Source organism: Vombatus ursinus, unplaced genomic scaffold, assembly GCF_900497805.2.
Source record: "Vombatus ursinus unplaced genomic scaffold, bare-nosed wombat genome assembly UNPS02005659.1, whole genome shotgun sequence".
Taxonomy (NCBI): domain Eukaryota; kingdom Metazoa; phylum Chordata; class Mammalia; order Diprotodontia; family Vombatidae; genus Vombatus; species Vombatus ursinus.
Window position 1 is genome coordinate 25694388 of NW_020945437.1, and position 20114 is coordinate 25714501.

A 20114-nucleotide genomic window follows, 5' to 3' on the forward strand; every position below is an offset into this window, starting at 1 on the left:
CCCAGGGAGATTAGATTCCATGACTTGCCTAAGGTCACATAAGTCAGTGCTGTATCATATTTTGCCCTCTGGAGGCAAATTCCTCTAATACCAAAATCCTCTTCTTCATGGCAGCCTTTTAGATAATGGAAGGCAATGATGACACCTTGTTAAGTGTTCTCTTTCTGAAAAGTTTGTTAACTTTTTTATTAGACTTTGTAAGGTTTTTATTAGATTCATGTGGCTTCCCTGAGAAGACTCTGATAAGCTGACAATAGTAATTATAAATATTTTCACAGTAATAAATCTTAAAGTCTCTCTAATTCTATAGGAATCCAAGTTTCAGTGAAGATTAGAGAAATAGGTCCAGGCTTAAAAGCTGATACAGCCATGGCCATGTCTCATGTACAGGAAAATGGTACCTGGCTGACTTTCCATAGGCTTGCTTTTTGATTTGCTTTTCTGGCTAGTGGGGATAGATTTACATTTACAGTTGACCCTTTGTTTTCTTCATGATATTTGTAAGACCACTGGCTGAAGTTAAATGCATTTGTAAATAATAGCTAACACTTATATTGCACTTACTGTGTGCCAGGCACTGTGCTAAGCACTTTACAGTTATTTCATTTGATTCTCACAATGCTGAGAGGTAGTTGTTATCATTGTCCCTATTTTACAGATGAGGAAACTGAGGCAGACAGATTAAGTGACTTGCCCAGTGTCACACAGCTAGTTAAGTGTGCCTAAGACCATTTTGTAACTCGGGTCTTCCTGCCTCTAGGCCCAGTGCTCTATCAACTGCACCACCTAGCTGCCAAATTTCTAGCATTGAAACCATGTTTACATGGTTTTTATGGATAATTATTTTCTACCCTAATCCAACCTGTGTTCTTGACTATGTAAGTGCCAGCCTCTAAGCCACAGTTTCATATTATTTGAAAAGTGATATGCCACAGTGACAACTCCTCTCTTACCAGCTGGTTGTGAGCCAGGAGTGACCATGATTAGGATGATGGAAGTGAATTCAACTCTTCTTGCCTTCCCTGATAAGACCATATTTGCAATGTGCCATATGATTCTAAGTACTTCATTTTAGGAAGGATATTGACAAGCAGGAATGCTTCTAGAAGAAAATTACCTAGATGGCAAGGGGACTGGAGACCAAGTCATACAAGAACTAACTTCAGAAACTGAAGATATTTAGATGGATAAAGAAAAGATCTGCTGAAAAGCATCTCAGTGTTTAAATATTTGGGGAAGAGAAGGCAGACTGCCCAGAGAGCAGAACTCAGACCAGTGACAGAAGTCACAATGATGAGAACTGACTAAAGGACTGAACTTCCTCACCAAGTAGTGAATTTCCTCTCACTTCAGGTTCTGTTCAGGTAGATCATAGGGTTATAAATTTAGAGCTGTAAGGTACACTCTGATGGTTGACCACTAAGCAGAGATGCTCTAAAGGCATTTCATGCTACAGGTTGGATTAGACAACCTCTGAGGTCCCTTCCAACTCTGATTCTCTGAGTCTGATTGTCCCGATCAGGTTAGAAAGTATGTCCTGTTTTCCTAAGCACATGCAGGTCTCTCTGATTTACTTTGACTTCATAGCATCTGGCCTGCAAGCCAGTTAAGATCAGGCCTTTCCTCTAGATCACCCTTCCTTCACAGCATGGTTGATCACACTGGGAACGGGTCAGTAGTGTCCATCATCATAACCAGTGACTCTGCTGGTTTGGGTGGGTCTGGAAGGGGTTGTTACTTGGGCTTCTCCTCAAGTGCTTTCAATCAGTTTTTCCCTAGCTTGGTTGCCACACCCTCATTCTTTTACACAAGCCAAAAGCTTCTCATCGCTTTTCCCTTTTGAAGTCTGACACACAACAATTGGCCCAGTACCATGATAAATGCCAGTCCTTGAGCAAACTGGCAGATTATGAAATGCCGGAGGTGAAAAATCTTATTTCAGTTTCTTTGTATTTCCTCAGTGTTATTCAGTTCAAATTCACACAAATGTAAATATACCTTTCCAACTTCACATTTCATACAGTACACAACTTAAAATGTCCATGGACCCTGCTCTACCTAAAATGAAACAACTCCTCATCCACCAAATATACCCTGTTATCTCCTGTTTCTGTCCCTTTTCTCACACACTCCTTCCTCTCCACTTTTCATATCAAACCACTAACTTATCTTTTGAACTCCACCTCTTCTAAGAAAGCTACCCTGATTTCTCCCCAAACTTCTCTCCCAGTCAAAAATTCTTTCCTTCCTTCAGCCTTACATGGCATTTGATAGGTTTTTTATATGCTTATCACATATTTTAAGTCATATTTTAGTCTGTGTATAAGTCTTAATCTCCCCATTAGACCATAAACTGTATGAAGGTAGAGACTTATTGATGTATTATTTGTTGGAAAACAGCTATGTGGTGCAGAGGGTGGAGTATTAGACTTGGAGTCATGAAGACCTAAATTCAGATTCTACCTCAGATACTTAGTAACTGTGTGATCCTGGGCAAGTCATTTGATCTCTCTCAGCCTCACTTTCTACAACTGTAAAATGGGATAATAATAGCACCTCCCTTTCAGGGCTGTTCTGAGAATCAAATGAAATACCATTTGTACAGAGCTTTGCAAACCATAATGTGCTCTATAATTTCTCATTATTGTTTATAAAGTATCTTCGTCACAACTCTTCTGAAGTTTGTAGTATAACTATTATCCCTGTTTTACAGATGATAAAACTAAGACTCTGAGAGGGAAAATGATCAGGTCCTCAATCTCACTTAGGAGATGTGTGGCCCTGCTCAGGTCACTCTCTGCACCTCAGTTTCCTCAACTGTAAAACTAGTAAAATGACGCCTGCATTACTCATGGGCTTGTTATGGGGAAAACAATTTATAAAATTTTTAACTGTTCTAAAAATAGGAATCATAAATGTTTTTCTTTGTATGTCCCCCATTGCTGAAAACACAACCCTACAATACCATAGTAGGCATTTGATGTTTGCCAAACTATGTTGAATTGATATGAGCCTTTTGACAGACAGACCAAGTGAGAAGAAGAACCACGAATAACTGTTTGGGGACAGATATCATTTGGAACTTGATGTCCTCTTTGCAGTTAGCACCATCCCTCCCATTGGATATACTTTCAGAGTGTTCTGTTAATGCAGATAATTTCGTCTATGAAAGGAATCCTCCTCCGCAGCTCAGTCCTTCTAAGCTTTTACCTTCATAGCTCTTCTTACATTTTGAAATATTTTCCTCTGCTGATCAAGCCCTTCCTCCCAGACTTTCCACTGCTCTTTGTACCACTCTAATGCACTTCTCTTATAGCATTCTCTGTTTAGTTCTCTTTTTTCATGTTTTGCCCTACTACTTTTTGTGCTGTGAGGGCAAGGAACATGCCTTATGTAAGCTTTGTGTGGACCTCAGCACATAGCTCAGTGTTCTACACTGAGGAGGCACCTTGTGGAATCTAAATTTGCCTAGAACTGAACGAAAGCATGCTGGCCCAAGGTAGCCTGATGCTGGCCTGATACTCTTCTTGCCTACTTCTCAGTTTGAGCAATAGACAAAATGAGAAGGGGGCAGGCAGGGTCTCCTTGTGGTAACAGTCAGCTAGCTTCAGGAGTTGGTGGAAGAAATGTACAATTTGGGGACCAAATTATTTGTTCCGTTGTAGAAGCCAACAAAAGCTTCAGTCATCATGTTAGAATTTAGTGCCATCTGGAAAATGCAGTTAAGACCACAGTTATGTATTAACAGCATAATTGGGAAATGTTCACACTGCCCAGAAGATAATTATTTTTAAAATATGATACAGTCTGTTTACTTATAAAATGGTAAAGGAATATGGACATTTACTCATTACTCTCAGTACTACAGAGGTCATTCCACAGGTATTTATTAACTGCCTCCTCTGTTTAAGGCCCGTGGCTTAGCACTGAGGGAGAGGAGATGACAAAGGAGACACTGTCCCCCTAACTAAAGGAATGCACATCCTGGTGGGAGGCAAAACACACACAGACAACACACGCCACATTTTTTGTAGTGCAGTCCATGAGGCCTGTGCCCCAGGTGGTGAGACAGTTCCTATGAGGAAGAAGGTAAAGCTAGCCCTGGGGACTGGGAAAGGCTTCCTGCAGGAGGGAGTGCTGGTGAGAGGGAGGTGGCATGCTACCATGAAGAAGTACTGTACTATGTATGGAGCCAGAAGACCTGGGTTTGAGGTCCAACTCCAGTACTTCCCAGCTGTGTGATTGTAGGCTAATAGCTTCACCTCTGAGCTTTGGTTTTCTCATTTGTAACATAGAGGTCAAAAATCTTGCACTCCCAACATCACAAGATCATTTTAAGGAAATTGCTTTGTAGTCTGTAAAGCGCTGTAGAAGTGGGAATTAGTCATTCGACCAATGTCTGGTCTTGGGATTTCATCAGCAAAGGGTCAAGGTGTCATACTCTTGGCCTGCACGGAGCTTCCATGTGTAGCCATTTGAGTGTGACAGCCCCAACATAGGGACACTTATGTGAGCAAACTCTCTTTACCAATGAACGCCAGCCATTTCTCTGCAGTTTATATTCTTAGAAAGTGGCCTCAAGGACTAAGGGCCTTGTCTAGGTCCACATAGCCAGTTTATATCATGGGGAGAATTTGATCCCCGGTGTTCCCAGATTCACTAGGCCACACTGCCTCTTATTCATTATTAGTGATCAGTAGTATCATTATTGGAGGGGACCATGAATGGCACTGAGAACTCACTGCTGGACTGCAAAGGAGTACAGCCTGCCCAGCGGGAGCTTCAAGAAGAGGCCTAAATCCTCTTCCCACACCATCCTCCATGATTTTAAACCAACATCTACAAACATGTCATATGAAGGAGAACTGCAAGTTGACAAAGGAGATGACGTTACTGGGTGAATACCTCCAATAACTGTGTTCAAAGGAAACAAAAGAGCATATCAGAAAGATTTGTTCTTATCATTAATCATGACATTGTTGAATGTGTGTTGGAAAAACTCAGTAGCAGCACTCAGGTCAAGAAAACGAGCAGAGGTGCAAAATCCAGGCCCAAATGAAACAGCCCTCTACTTGGGTACCACCCTTCCTCTACCATTTAGAGCCCCACTGAAACCACCAGTTGGATCCAAAACCTCCCTGTGAAACATAACCATGTACCTGAACCTCAACTGGATGACATTAAGAGAGAGCTGAGAGCAGAGGTTGAAATGATTGAACAGATGGGCGGTAGCAATGGTAGCAGTTCATCAGATTCCAAGAGTTCCTTGGGTGGTGATGATGAGGATGGCCCCAGTAGCCAAGGGGAAGAGCTGCCCCCGCCTCACCCTCAACCTCCTCACTGGCAGCACAGTCACAGAAACCCTGTGGCCATGGCACTAGCTGACTCCCAGGAAATAACCAGCTGTTGAACACCCTATGAAATGACTTAATATTGAGTGCATCAGGCAGTGACATCGATGGACTAGCACCAGAGCTTCCTGCATCCATCTCTTTGATAGGAGGCTACATCAAGGCAGCGGAACACTAGCAGAAAGCTCATGGCCAAGGAGAGTGCTTGGGGAAATAGTGATCACTGAGGAGTTTGAGGGGAGATCCAGGCCCTTATCACAGATCCCAAGCAGGAGTGCACTTGAATATGGTTTGTGAATAATCTATTTTAAAAGTTTCACCTGGCTCTGTAGAGTAGATAATTGAGAGGGTTTTGTTGTTTGGTTAATGTTGTGGATGAAAATCCTGAACAGTTGGGGGTGGGGGGGTAGTCTTGGTTATTCAAAGGTTGAGTGGTATGCATCCTTGGCAGTCTCAAATCATTGACCATGTGGAGATGAAGGCTGTAGTCCTCCTTGCCTAATTAGACCTGACAGGCCAATGGTTACAGACTTAGGCATGCACTTTCAGTGGTAGAGAGAACATTGTATGTGATCTAGTCCAAGGTCCTCATTTTCCAAAGGAGGGGAGACTTAAAGAGGCAGAGACACATAGCTAGTCAATAAGAGAGGTGGGAGTAAGACCCAGGGCTCTAGCACTTTCTCTATCATGCCGTAATGCCTCCCATTATATTTAATCAACCAGATATTTATTGAACACCTGTGTGAAGAGCTTAGGTGTCTGTGTACATAGAACAGATACAGTACATAGAAAGTACCTATGAAAGTCACCACTACTAGGTTACTTCTTGTTTGAATTTGAGCTAGTAAAGTTGACTGTGTATAGAACAGAAGAATCCCATGTGTAGGTGCAGTGACTGGATGAAATAGGAGGTTTGAGTACTGAGTTGTCAAGGGAAACCCATGAACCCATGTTCATCTTTCATTAGACATAATTGAGTCAGTGGATTTTAAAAGGAATGGATTTTTCCTGGAAAGACTTATATGAACTGATGCTGGGTGTAAGTGAGCAGAAAGAAGGGAAGATTGTACACAGTAACAGCCACATTGTGGGATGACTAACTTTCATAGACTTGGCTCTTCTGAGCAGTGCAAGGATCTAAGACAGCTCCAAAAGTCTCACAATGGAAAATGCTATTCACATCCAGAGAAAGAACATACTGTTTGCTCTCTCTTTTTCATTCTGTTTTATTTCTTCTTTCTTGTGGTTCCTCTCATTGGTTCTGATTCTCCTTTACAACATGATTAATGTAAAAATATGTTTAAGATGAATGTATATGTAGAGCCTATATCAGATTGCACACCATCTTGGGGGGGGAGGGGAGGAAGGGGAGGAAGGGGGAGAAAATTTAAAATTAAAAAGCTTATGGAAGTGAATGTTAAAAACTAAGAATAATTTTTTCAGCATTTTATTTATAATAGCTTTTGTGTGAGGCAGTCAGGGTTAAGTGACTTGCCATGGGTCACACGGCTAGTAAGTGTCAAGTGTCTGAGGTTGCATTTGAACTCAGGTCCTCCTGATTCCAAGGCTGGAGCTCTATCCACTGCCCCATCTAGCTGCCCTGAAAAAAATAAATAAAACTTTTTGAAAAAAAGGAACAGGTTTTTTTTTTTTTAAAGAAGTAGTAGAAATGGATGTGAGTAGTAGGGGTTAAAGGAGAAACTACTGAATGTATAAACTAGAAGTAAGTTTTTTGTTTGTTTGTTTTTTACATTTTGGTGAGGCAGTCACTTGCCCAGGGTCACACAGCTAGTAAGTGTCAAGTTTCTGAGGCCTGATTTGAACTTAGGTCCTTTTGACTCCAAGGCTGGAACTCTATCTACTGCACCACCTAGCTGCCCCTAGAAGTGAGGGTTTTTTTTTTTAAAGAATTGGAAGCATCAAATGAGAGTGCCATAACTCTCCTTGATTTGGGAATTTCCCCCCATGCTTTTACACACCTATGGTTAAACTGTAGATCGTATTTTTATATAGCTGGAAGCAAGACAAAATGTGCTCTCTTGTGTACAGATCTTCTGTAAAATCCTTAAAATAACAACAAAATGGAAAAAGTTGTTCTAGGACTGCAAAGCTCAGTTACAATTACCTTGTATCTTGGGGCAGCTAGGTGGCACAGTGGATAGAGCTCTGGCCCTGGAGTCAGGAGGACTTGAGTTCAAATCTGATCTCAGACCAGATACTTGACACTTATTAGCTGTGTGACCCTGGGCAAGTCACTTAACCACAATTGCCTCGCAAAAAAATAAATAAAATAAAATGTAATTGAATTGAATTCTCATTTTAAAAAAAATTTAAGGGTACCTTATTAAGTGTACGTGCAACAAGTCTCCATACAGTCTAAATAAATATCCCATTGCTTGTAATTAGAGTACAAATTACTTAACACAAGAAAATTCTTTTGCTTATGTTTGCTGGACGTAAAGATTTTTAATTAATTTCTGGCCTATTGTCTCCTGACTCGTGCTTCTTTTTCACCCCCACCGTTCCCCTACCTGTCAGTTCTTTCAACCCCAGTTCTGAAATAGAAGGAAAATTTGAATCTAGACATGGGATACACTACACGTGGGGATAGCTCAAAGGACTACAATTAAGTGGAGCTTTAATTAGAAGGTGGAGACTATGCTTTCCCCTCATGAATTGTCCAAAGAAAGATAGAGTTCAATTAAGGGGGAATAGACCTTATTGCCTTAAGGTAATCCTTAAGTACTTTTTGGTTCTTACCCAAATTTCAGCCTTTTAGGTTGAATTTAATGGAGTATAAGAATTTATTATGAAATGCTAATTTATAGTTTGTTGGTAGTATTGACATTAGAAATGGACAGTATCATTGTCAGTTTTTATTGTTGCTAGAAATAAGCAATATTTAAGTATTTCACTGCTTTTATTAAGTTGCCCAGTTCTTTAAGTCAGATTTCAGTCGTTTGAACTAAGATTTCCTGTGTAAGGTTTTAAATTTTATTTTTTTAGTAGTTAATTTATTTTTAGTTTTCAGCATTCACTTCCATAAGATTTTGAGTTTTACATTTTCTCCCTACCCTTGCCCCTACCAAGATGGCATGCAATCTGATATAGGCTCCACTTATACATTCTTATTAAGCATATTTTCCCATCATGCTGTAAAGAACAATTAGAACTAATGGGAAGAACCACTAGAATGAAGCAATAAAACAAAACAACAAAAGAAAAAGAGAGCAAATCATATGCTTTGATCTGCATTCAGACTCCGTAGTTCTTTCTTTGGATGTGGACAGCATTTTCCTTTGTGAATCTTTTGGGGTTGTCTTAGATCCTTGCATTGCTGAGAAGAGCCAAGTCTATCAAAGTCAGTCATTGTACAGTGTGGCTGTTACTGTGTAGTGTTCTCCTGGTTCTGCTCATTTCGCTCAGCATCAGTTCATACAAGTCTTTCCAGGTTTTTCTGAAGTCTGCCTGCTCATCATTTCTTACAGCATAATAGTATTCCATTACATTCATATACCACAGCTTATTCAGCCATTCCCCAATTGGTGGGCATCCCCTCAATTTCGAATTCTTTGCCACCACAGAAAGAGCTGCTATAAATATTTTTGTACATGTGGGTCCTTTTCCCATTTGTATGATCTCTTTGGGATACAGCCCTAGAAGTGCTATTACTGGGTCAAAGGGTATGCACAGTTTCATAGCCCTTTGGGCATAGTTCCAAATTGCTCTACAGAATATTGGATCATTTCACAACTCTACCAACAATGCATTAGTGTTCTAATTTTCCCACATCTTCTCCATCATTTATCATTGTCCTGTTTTGTCACGTTGGTCAATCTGATAGGTGTGATGTGGTACCTCAGAGTTGTTTTGATTTGTATTTCTCTAATCAATAGTGATTTAGAGCATTTTTTCATGAGTATAGATAGCTTTAATTTCTTTATCTGAAAACTGCCTGTTCAAATCCTTTGACCATTTGTCAATTGACAAGAATGACTTGTATTCCTATAAATTTGACTCAGTTTTCTATATAGTTTAGAAATAAGGCAAGGTTTTAAATTTTAAATAAAAACAAATACTAAAGGAAGCAGACACTATCCTGGTTCTAACATCTCCAAGTCAAGATGTTCGTTTGCTAATAGTGAAAAAGGATCATGTAAACACATTATTTGCACATAGTGCTATGGCTAAGTATTCAGATATGGTAGACTGGTAGGGAAAATATGGAGGATAGGACTTTGCAAGAATATGCACACTTTGATGACAATTTAGACTTGGAAGCCATACATGTCTTCATCTTTTTTTTTTTTTTTTACATTTTGAAGCATCTAATGGAATTTTATACAGTGCTTACATATCTAAAATCACAGTAGGTTTTGGATATTAGCAAACTCAAGAGATTTTTAGCTGAAACCAGGACAAGTTATTCATTCTTTATTTGTCTTTTGTCGGTAACAATCTCATGTTTACTGTGTGTAGTGTTTATATTTGCTTGTCTTTGGTGGTAGAAAAACTTAAGACTTCAGATTCACTATTTCACTGATTCAAATAACAGATTCAGTAGGATTTGTGTGTGTTGTATTTATTATGTTATTCTGAAAGAAGTATTCTCATATGGATGTATGTTAGGTTATCGTAAAAATGGAGTTATTCTAATGTGGTATAGTAGATGGCATTTTGGAAACTCAGGTATAGATTGAAGTAAAAGACCAGTAGAATAATGATCACCACTTGCCATTTTCCCAATCACTTTTTCCCAAGTTCATTTTAACAATTTAAAGATGTCTGGCTATGTGATTACAGTTGTTAAAATCTTGTGCCTAGCATTTATTTTCATAGCTGTTTTACCATAGAGTGGAAATATGCATGTTTACATTTATGTAAAATATTTGCAGTGTAAAGTTTTATAGTTTACTTTTGTTAATTACTATATTTAAATAAGAAATTAAAGTCAGCAATCCTTAATACATATACATATATATCATTATTGATAATTATTATTGGACCTTGAATGGTACAGAGGTTTTGAGTAAGGAGTGATTTGGAGGGAAAGTGTTCTAGGAAGAAGGTATTGTAGAAACAAAGACACAGACTTACACTGTTGTGAATGAATGCTGTTGTGTATAGTGTGCAGTATTGGCCAGTGAGAGAGGAAAGGAGCCTAGTCACCATATTTTTGCTGGAAGATATTTGAATGTATAATGACTGATCAGTGGCTTGGTGATCCAAACCAGAGCTTGTATGTTTTTTTTTAAATCATAATCCCCTCTAAGTAATCATAGGTAATACTTATGTAGTCCTTCATGTTTACAAAGTATTTTCACACATCACATTTGATGCAGATAATTATTATCTCCATCTTATAGATAAAGGAAACAGGCTTGATGAGGTCCTCACTCGTTGGATATGTAGTAGAGGGGCTTCCTGTTCAAGGATGGGTTAGAGGGACGGCTAGAGGTTGAAGTAGAGTCAGAAAACCTGAGTTTGAGCAACATGTATGTCTTGGATGAGCCCATCTCTGTCTCTCAAGGTTCTCATCCATAAGGTAAAAAGGTTGGACTAGATTCTCTCTCACTTCCTTTGCAACTCTAAATTCTGTGATCTTGTGGACTTCTGAGTTCCTTTTAATGACCGAGGCCAAATGATTTCTTGAACCCAGAATTTCTGGCTCCAGGTCCAGGACTCTTTGCATGATGCCAGACTACTTTCCAAGTAAAAACATATGTGAAACTGTATGGATCTCCCCATAACCCCTTTTCTATCACAATTCGAGGTTGTATAGCCTGACTTTCAGCTGTATTTAGAGAAGGTTGCAAACCTGGAGCTGAGCCAGTCCCCTAACAATGGCTGACATTTTGTAAAGAGAGATGAACTCCAGGAAAACATGACCTAGATACAAATTCTTGGTGTTAAATTTATTGTGAAGAATGGTTCTAATGATTTGGATAAGAGATTGGGAAAGGTTAGATGCATTTAATGCCTCAGTCACTGGCTTTATTTTCTTGTGTCAATAGTCCCTGAGAGTCTTTGCTATCTAATTGGATGGGTTTTTAACTATTCACTGATCTTTGACCTCCAGAAGAAAATATAAATTCCTTAGCTGACCATCCAAGAAGGCTTCTACAGTCTGGCTTATACCTAACCAATCTAGCCTCATCTCACAATGCTTTTCTTTCATTCTAGCCAAACTGAACTATTCACTATCACTCATCTCATTCTCTTTTCTTCTGCCTCTGAGTGAGTCATCCCCCTTTTTCTAATGCACTCCCTCCTCATCTCTCCTTGCTGAAATCTCTTCCTTCAGAGCTCAGATCATGTGCCATGTCAACCATGAAGCTTTCCTTGATCTCCACCCCCCCCGACCCTTCATAGTGTTTCTAGCATACTTTTGTCTGGGTACTGTTTTGTGTTCCTATAACATTCCACCTTGTATCAGACTTATTTGTATGCATGTTATAGAACCATAGGATTTAAAGCTGGAAAGGGTCATTTGGTCCACCCTCATCTTATAAATGAGAAGACTGAGACCCAGAAAGAGGATGTCTCATGAGCATTATTGACAAACCTGGGATCTGAATCCAGGCCTTCTGATGCCAAACCCCGTGCCCTTCCAGCATCTCTTCTGAGCCTCCTGACTTGTGAACTCCTTGAGACCAGGGTCTATGCCATTTCTGTCCATGCATCCTGAAGCCAACTGGAGGGCCTCGAGAAAGCAAATGCTTAATAAATGTTCACTATAATTCAGAGACTCGCTCTTTTTGTTGTTGTTGTGAGGCAATCAGGGTTGAGTGACTTGCCCAGAGTCACACAGCTAGTGAGTGTTATGTGCCTGAGATCGGATTTGAACTCAAGTCCTCCTGACTCCAGGGCCAGAGCTCTATCTACTGCGCCATCTAGCTGCCCCACCCCCCCAAAACTCACTCTTGATGGCAGCAAGCAAGACCAGAATAATCCAGGTTTAGAAAGGCTTAAGAAAGGAATTTTCCCTTCTAGACACTCCTTCTGACTATGCTGTCATTCCTCTCCCTCTGCATGCCAGACAGATACCAGCCTCTGGGCTGCCAACGTAGCCCTTTCAACAACAGCAGCACTGTAGTGAAAGAGCATCTCTCCCATTCCTCTCCTTTCACAGATGAAGAAACTTGTACTAACTCCTATTTATTATGTTTACAGCTGAAGCATTGCACTCACAGCCAGCAAAACTCCCAAGAATAATCCAAACCAGATGAAAATGTAATCAGGAAATGTTTAACAAAATTAACAAAAATACAGTACAACATAGATAATGTTAATTTGTGGTTTTTTTTAGTCAATATACAGCCTGCAGGGATCCATTTCTATTTGAGTTCAACTCTGGTTTATAGTAAGCTTTTCTCTGGTCAGCCTGGTGAAGTTGTACAAATATTTATCTCCTTTCTGCAGGTGAGTGAGACTCATTTGTGTGAGATCATACAACTAATAAAGGAATTTTGGATTTTGGAAATAATAAAATATTAGATCTGGAAGACTTCAGTGTCATCACTGCCAATTCTTGTCTGAAGCATGGATCCCCTCTACAACTTGTTTTATAAGTAGTCATGTAGATTCTGTTTGAAGCCCTCTAGAGTAGAGAAATATGCTGATGGCATGCAATCACCAGCTGTGAAGTTTTTTCTGTGGGAAAGTTAAGAGAGCCAGGATTTGAACACGGGTCTTCTGACTTTTAACATTCCCTGCACTATACCACGGCTGACTGCCTCTCTATTCTCTTTCCTCTCATTATGTTTTGTTTTCATACCATAGTCTGGGGTAATTAATTACTTCTAGGCCTTTTCAAATACTGTGAGGCTGGCTGACATCGGGATTCTCACGACTCCCTGATGTTTTCCGGTCATTATCATCATTCATTAACTTGAGGGGAGGGCAACACCAGGCCGGTGTTCCCTCTGATTGCAACTTTGTTGCAGTCAAATGTGAAATGAGCTAGTGGAGGGAGAGACTTAGCCAGAGAGCCACCCTTTGGAATGAAGATTCCCACTTCGCTGTCCATTGGTGATAACAGTGCCCTGCAGCTGTCATTGATGTGAATGGGAGATGTTCACAGAGGCTGTCCTCCAGCCACCCTGAGGGACTGAGGCAGCATGGTATGGATGAAGGAGCATCACAGTGAGGTAGGGAAAGCTGAGCTCACATCTTAGCTTCATCTGTCCTCCCTGCGAGGCTTTCTGGGCCCATGAGCAAGGTCCTTCTCACTGATGCTCATTTTTCTCCTCTGTCCAATAGGGTTGAGGACATAACTTGTATCAGCTACTTCTCAGGGCTGTTGTGAAGAATGTAAACCTGAAAGCACTGTGAAAACAGAAGATAATGTTATTAGTCATCAACGGCTCAAAGAACATGATAATGTTATAGTAGCTGTCAAGAAACATGGTTTTAGCTGCAGGAAAGAAGGGATGAGTCAGAGTCCTTGAAGAGAAAGTTCTAGTTCACAAGATCAGAGACAGAAGACAAGAAAGTGATTTTTAGAAATCAACATGTGAAAAGCAGCAAGGTTAGGCAGAGTCCCAGTGTAAGAGGGAGAGTGGACAGAGGAAGAGATGACCCCAGCATGCAGTACCTTGGCAGACTAGAAGAAGAGTTTTTCTGAATGGGAGCTCACACATGTGTGAGCACGCATGCAAACACACCCACACACAACGCCCAACCCACTCCACCCTGAGCTCCTTTTGCTACCATTATGCCCTGGCCATCCGTTCTATGAGAAATAGAAAATTTACTCCAACCAAGCAAATGACAACCAGAGAAGAAACAAGACATGTTTCATACCAGAAATGAAATGTTGTTGCCAAAATGAAATGTTCTCCCTGGTGGAATTGAGGCCCCAGGCCAGAGGACCAGTGCAGGCAAGGAAAAATTCCACAGATATTTTTGGAAACTAGTTATTTTTTTCAGCCTGCCAGCATCAGTTTTCACTGGAATCTTCATTGTCATCTCCACTGACAATCATGCATATAACATGTGCTAGACAAATGAATGTAAGATAACACAGAGAAGAGTTATTTAGTTTTAATTAATTTTCAGGGGTAGGTCCCAACAGAAACATAAATCTTACATGACAGTGTGACTTTGGAGCCACAAGACAACTCGTATTCCAGAATGCTGTTACTGGATGAGGCTGCTTAGAAGATAAGAATGTCAAAGGTGAGAGAGAGACCTCAGAGACCATCTGATCTGGGAAACTGAGCCCCACCAAAGAAAAACCTTTGCTCATAAGGCTTGTCAGTTGAAGAGCCAAGACTCAAACCCAGTTCCTGTCACTCCAAGTCACCATGTTGCTTCAATAGTTCTCTAGTGCATTAAAGTTTGCAAAATATTTTCCTCACTACAACCCTGTGAGGTAAGCCATATGTGCATAATTGTCTCCAATTCAGGAGGAGGAAGCTTAGGTCAGGCTCAGAGTGACTTACTCACCAGGTCACAGAATGAGGAGTTGGCATAACCAGGACTTGAATCAAGTCTTCCAGTTTCAAAAGCTATACACTATACCGTGCTCACTCTTATTCATCTCTATTAAATGGTGCAGTTCTTCATTGAAAAGAAATGGATAGGGGCAGCTAGGTGGTGCAGTGGATAGAGCACCAGCCCTGGATTCAGAAGGACCAAGTTCAAATCCAGCCTCAGACACTTGACATTTACTAGCTGTGTGACCCTAGGCAAGTCACTTAACCCCACTGTCTAGCAAAAAAAAAAGAAAAGAAATGGCTAGAATCACAGAACCAAGGCTGGAGCAGCCACTCTAGGAATACTTAATACTGCTGCTGATACACATCTGATGCCAGTTTCTTTCCCTCTTTGAGCTCACAGACTAGTGAAGTATATAGGACATGTACATAATTAACTATGATGAACATAAGAATGGAAAATTGAGAAAAGTTCAGCATAATAAGAAGGTTCACACATAAAAAAAAAGCTGACTTTCCACAAGGGGCTCAAGGAAGGCTTCCTACAGAAGATGATATTGGAACTAGGCCTTGAAGCATAGGAAGGATTTCAGCAAGTTACACTGAGGGCAATAGGCCATTCCAAGGAAAGGAAGCCGGAGCTTCCTCAGCTGAGGCAGGAAAGCAGAAAGGGGCAGGGGAGTGAAAAGGCATACATTAGGCAAAAATTTGGAGCATGAGAAGGGGATTTATTTTCTGAATGTGTTACTCACCCTTCCCCTACCTGTTAAGTCTTCTCTTATAATAAAAATTTTAAAGGAAAATAATCAGAACTGGTATTGATGGCATCTGACCATATATACAGTTATCACACACCCTGTGAAATGAAAGGAGAAAGGCATTTTCTTTACTCTTCTCCAGGGCCAACCTTAGTAATTATCATTATGTTGTGTTGCTTTTATTTTACTGTTTTTTTATGTTAACATTGTAGCTACGTATCTTATTTTCCTCATTCTGCTTTCTTCACTCTGTTTCATTTCATATGAGGCTTCCCATGCATCTCTGAATTCCTCATATTCCTCATTTATTTTTTGGTACTATAATGTTTTGTTACATTCATATGCCACAATTTGTTTAGCCATTCCCCAGCTGATGGACATCTACTTTGTTTCCAGTTCTTTGCTACCACAAAAGGTATTACAGTCAGTGTGTGTGTGTGTGTGTGTGTGTTGGTGTCTGTCTGTCTGTCTGTCTTTTCTTTTACTTCCTTATGCCAAGTAGTAGGATCTCTCATGCAATGGATATAGGCATTTTAGTCACTTTTTTTAATATCACAATTCCAAAATAATTCTTGAAGAGAATTTCATCTCACCATAAGAAAAATCATTCTAATATCTGTCCAAAAGTAAACTACCGTAACTCTCAGAGCAGTGAAATCTCCATCCCTGGATGTCTCTCTGGAAGCTGGGTGATCGTTTGTTGTGGATGTTTTAGAGAAGATGATTGTTTGCCTGGTATAGGTTGGATTCAATGCTCTCTGATATCTCTTCTGAATCATATTCTGTGAGTAATGAGAGATTAAAATGAAAAGTCGAGTTGGAAAGCAGATTGTGCAGGGTCTTAATGTCTGACTGAGAATTTGGGGCTTTATTTGGCAGGCATAGTGTAGGGGCTCTGAGAGATGAAGTGATTTTCCCAGTTCCTCATCTGTGAAATGGGGGTGATAATACTTGAAGTACCTACTTCACAGGGTTGATGTGAGGAGGGAGGAGAAGCACTTTGGAAACCTACAAGACTCTGAGACTTAAGACCTAAGTCCTAGAAAGGGAGGCAGAGGTGGCCGGTGCCAGTCATTCACTAAACCTTTGTTAAGCACCTTCTAGACACCAACCACTGAGCTTACAAAGAAAGACAAAAGACAATCCCTGCCCTCAAGGACATCACAGTCATCTTGCAAAGAACTATGTATAACCAAGCTGTATACAGAATAAGTTGGAAATAATCATAGAAGGAAGACATTAGAGTTAAGAGATACTGGGAAGAGCTTCCTGTAGAAGATGAGATTTGAGCTGGGACTTGCAGGAAGCTAGGGGAGCCAGGAGGCAGAGATGAGGAGAGAGGACCTTCCAGGCAAGGGGGACAGCCAGGAAAAATACTACGAGTCAGGAGACGGAATGTCCTTTACGAGGAACAGCAAGGAGGTTGGTGTCACAGAATCGAAGACTACGTTGGGGTTGAAGGGGTGGGGGCTGTGTGAAGAGAGGAAGTATAAGAGGACTGGAAAGGGTAGGGGTGGGGAGGACACAGATTCGGTTTAGCTTTGAACATCAAACAGAATTTTACATTTGAGCTTAGAGATGATAGGGAACCACTTGAGTTTATTAAGTAGGCAGAAGTGGTGGAGGAAGAGAGGGTGGCACTTGGTCAGACCTGTGCTTTAGAAGAATCACTTCGACAACTGAGTGGAAGATGAACTGAAGTGGGAAGAGACTTGGGTCAGGCATGAGGTGGATGGGTCTGTACAAGGGTGGAAGCAATGTGGAGGAAAAGAGTATACGGAGAAACACTATGAAATTAAAATTGACTAGCTCTGGCAATAGATTGGATATGGGGGCGGGGATAGGGTAAGAGAGAGAGCAAGGAGTCCCGGGTGACACATCGATTGTGAACCTGGGGGCCTGGATGGATGCTTTTGACAGCAATAGGAAATTTTGAAAATGAGGATAGTTTAGGGGGAAAGACAATGAACTTGTTGCATTTAAGACATCTACAGGACATCTGGCTCTGAGGTGTCCAATGGGCAGTTGGAGATGTAAGGCTGGAGGTGAACAGAGAAATTAGGGTAGGAGGACTCCTCTCCTAGGGCTAGAGCTGGGTGTAGGGGCCTGGATAGTGTCAGGATCTGTGGCTACTATCTCCCACTCTTGCTTCTGGGCATCTGTTTCTGCCCATCATCCTTGATCTAAGGAGCTAGAGCCTCTGGAGATTGCATGCCTGTCCATGCCCACCTGTTATTGAAGGTGACCTAGATCCCCTTCTTCAAAGCCCCCTCTCCTTCAACCCTTGAGTCTGGTCCACCATGGTGATTCAGTCTTCAGCCAGGATCCAGAGCACTTGTGTGCACTACCTTATCTGTTAAAGAGTCCCTGAGGACATGAACCAAGAGATGGTGAAGGCAGATTGTGCCTCAGCAAAGACCCCATAAGAGAATTTCTGGGCTCCTGCTTTTAGCCAAAAGGGAGCTCTGACCACTGTTAAAGAATTAATTAATTAGTCCTGCCGTCTTTGGTTTGGAACAAGACCTGCCAGCCCAAAGGGAAAAAGAGAAAACCATGGCTAGGGAAAGTGACGTGTTTATTGTCAAGCTGAAGGAGCTAAAGTGGATGGCCTCCCCATTCACTGTTACCATTGATGATCCTTCAAGAATTATCGGTTTTGTGGAGAACTCATACATCCCTTTGAAAGATGACGCCTTAGTGACATGTTGGCACTCAAGACAGAAGAGCCTGAAGAGAAATCCACTGACCCTGTCATAGATTAGTGTTACAATCCAACACAAAGGTCCCTGAGTGCAGGCCTCCTGCCACATCCCCCACGTTAAAGACGTTATCATCATTGATTGGAGAAATGCAAAGCAAAACAACTCTGAGGTACCACATCATACCTATCAGATTGGCCAACATGACAAAACAGGAGAATGATAAATGTTGGAGAAGATGTGGGAAAATTAGAACAGTAGTGTATTGTTGGTGGAGTTGCGAAATGATCCAAGCATTTTGGAAAGCAATTCGTAACTATGGTCAAAGGGCTATAAAAATGTGCATACCCTTTGACCCAGCAATAGCACTTATAGGGCTATATCCCAGAGAGGTCATGCAAATGGGAAAAGGAACTACATATACAAAAATATTTATAGCAGCTCTTTTTGTGGTAGCCAAGAATTGGAAATTGAGAGGATGCCCATCAATTGGGGAATGGCGGAAAAAGTTGTGGTATATGAATGTAATGGAATACTATTGTGCTATAAGAAATGATTAACAGACTGATTTCAGAAAAACCTGGAAAGACTTGTATGGTCTGATGCTGAGTGAAGTGAGCAGAACCAGGACAATGTTGTACACAGTAACACCATGTTGTGTGATGACCAACATTGATAGACTTAACCCTTCTCAGCAATACAAGGATTGAAGACATCTCAAAAGGCCTCATGTTGGAAAATGCTAGAAAGAACTATGGAGTTTGAATGTAGATCAAAGCACATACTATTTGCTATTTTTTTCTTCTGTTGTGTTTTGTTTCTTCTTTCCTGTGGTTCCTTACCTAATTCTTACTTATAACATCACTAATGTGAAGATATGTTTAATAGGAATATATATGTATAGCCTATATTAGATTGCGTGCTGTCTTGGGGAGAGAGGTGGGGAGGGAGAGGGAGAAAAATTTAAAACTCAAAAGCTTATGGAAGTGATTGTTGATAATTCAAAATAAATTAATTTTTAAAAAAAGAAACATGGGAATGAACTCTAGTGTGAGTTCCTATTTTCCTTTTCAAGTTTTCCCTGTCCCTCATTCCTCAGATATAAGCAAGATATCCTTCTTTCTCTAAGGGATGGGGCTCAGAGATGTTTCCAACAAGACTTGAAGAAATGGAGGAGACAGGGTTAGGAGTTGCTGTCATACAAAGACTCGTTCTGACTTTCCAATAGTAGCAAAGCCTTCTTTGTGGGAGGGATAGAGGCCAGGGATCATGCAGAACAAGAGGTTACCAATAAAATTGTTGCTTTCAAAAAAAAAATAACTAAAAATAGATTTCACAGCAGAGAATAGCAGCCCCTGTTCAAAAAAGAAGCTTTGGATTTATAAGAAGGTAGAGTTTGAAAAGGCATGTGATTGTTGCCTTCTAAACTCAGCATGCTGCTAGTAGGAGAGGGGATAGAGAGCTGGGTCAAAGCTTCATCTCTCATATGCACTAGCTGTGTGACCCTGGGCAGGTCCCTTCTTTTTGCTCTTGGCAACTCTCAAAGACAGAGAAGGTGCTCTCTGATCCTCATGGGTAGAAGGGATTCCCTCCCCCCCAGCCATTTGCTGCCTAAGGCATGTCTTATGGTACCCAGAGCTGACAGTGATAAAGCATTCCAAGCTTAACAGAAGACTTTGTTTACATGTACATTTACCTTTACATCTCCTCCTTGGATCGTCAGAGCTCCATGAAGTTAAACAGTGTGTTGATTTTACTCCACTTTCCAGGTGAGAAAGCTGAGCCTCAGAGGAGTGCATTGACCTGTCCAGGGTCATGGAGCTAATGAGTAACAGAGTAGGCAGTGAAGCCCAAGGCTTCCTTACC

The 20114-nt window shown here is 40.8% G+C and overlaps 1 protein-coding gene across 4 annotated transcripts in view; it reads left to right on the top strand.

Annotated features, from left to right (window-relative positions):
• FCHSD2 (FCH and double SH3 domains 2) overlaps nucleotides 1-20114 on the top strand; it is a 352645-nt gene that overhangs the window by 305606 nt on the left and 26925 nt on the right. The window lies entirely within an intron of this gene.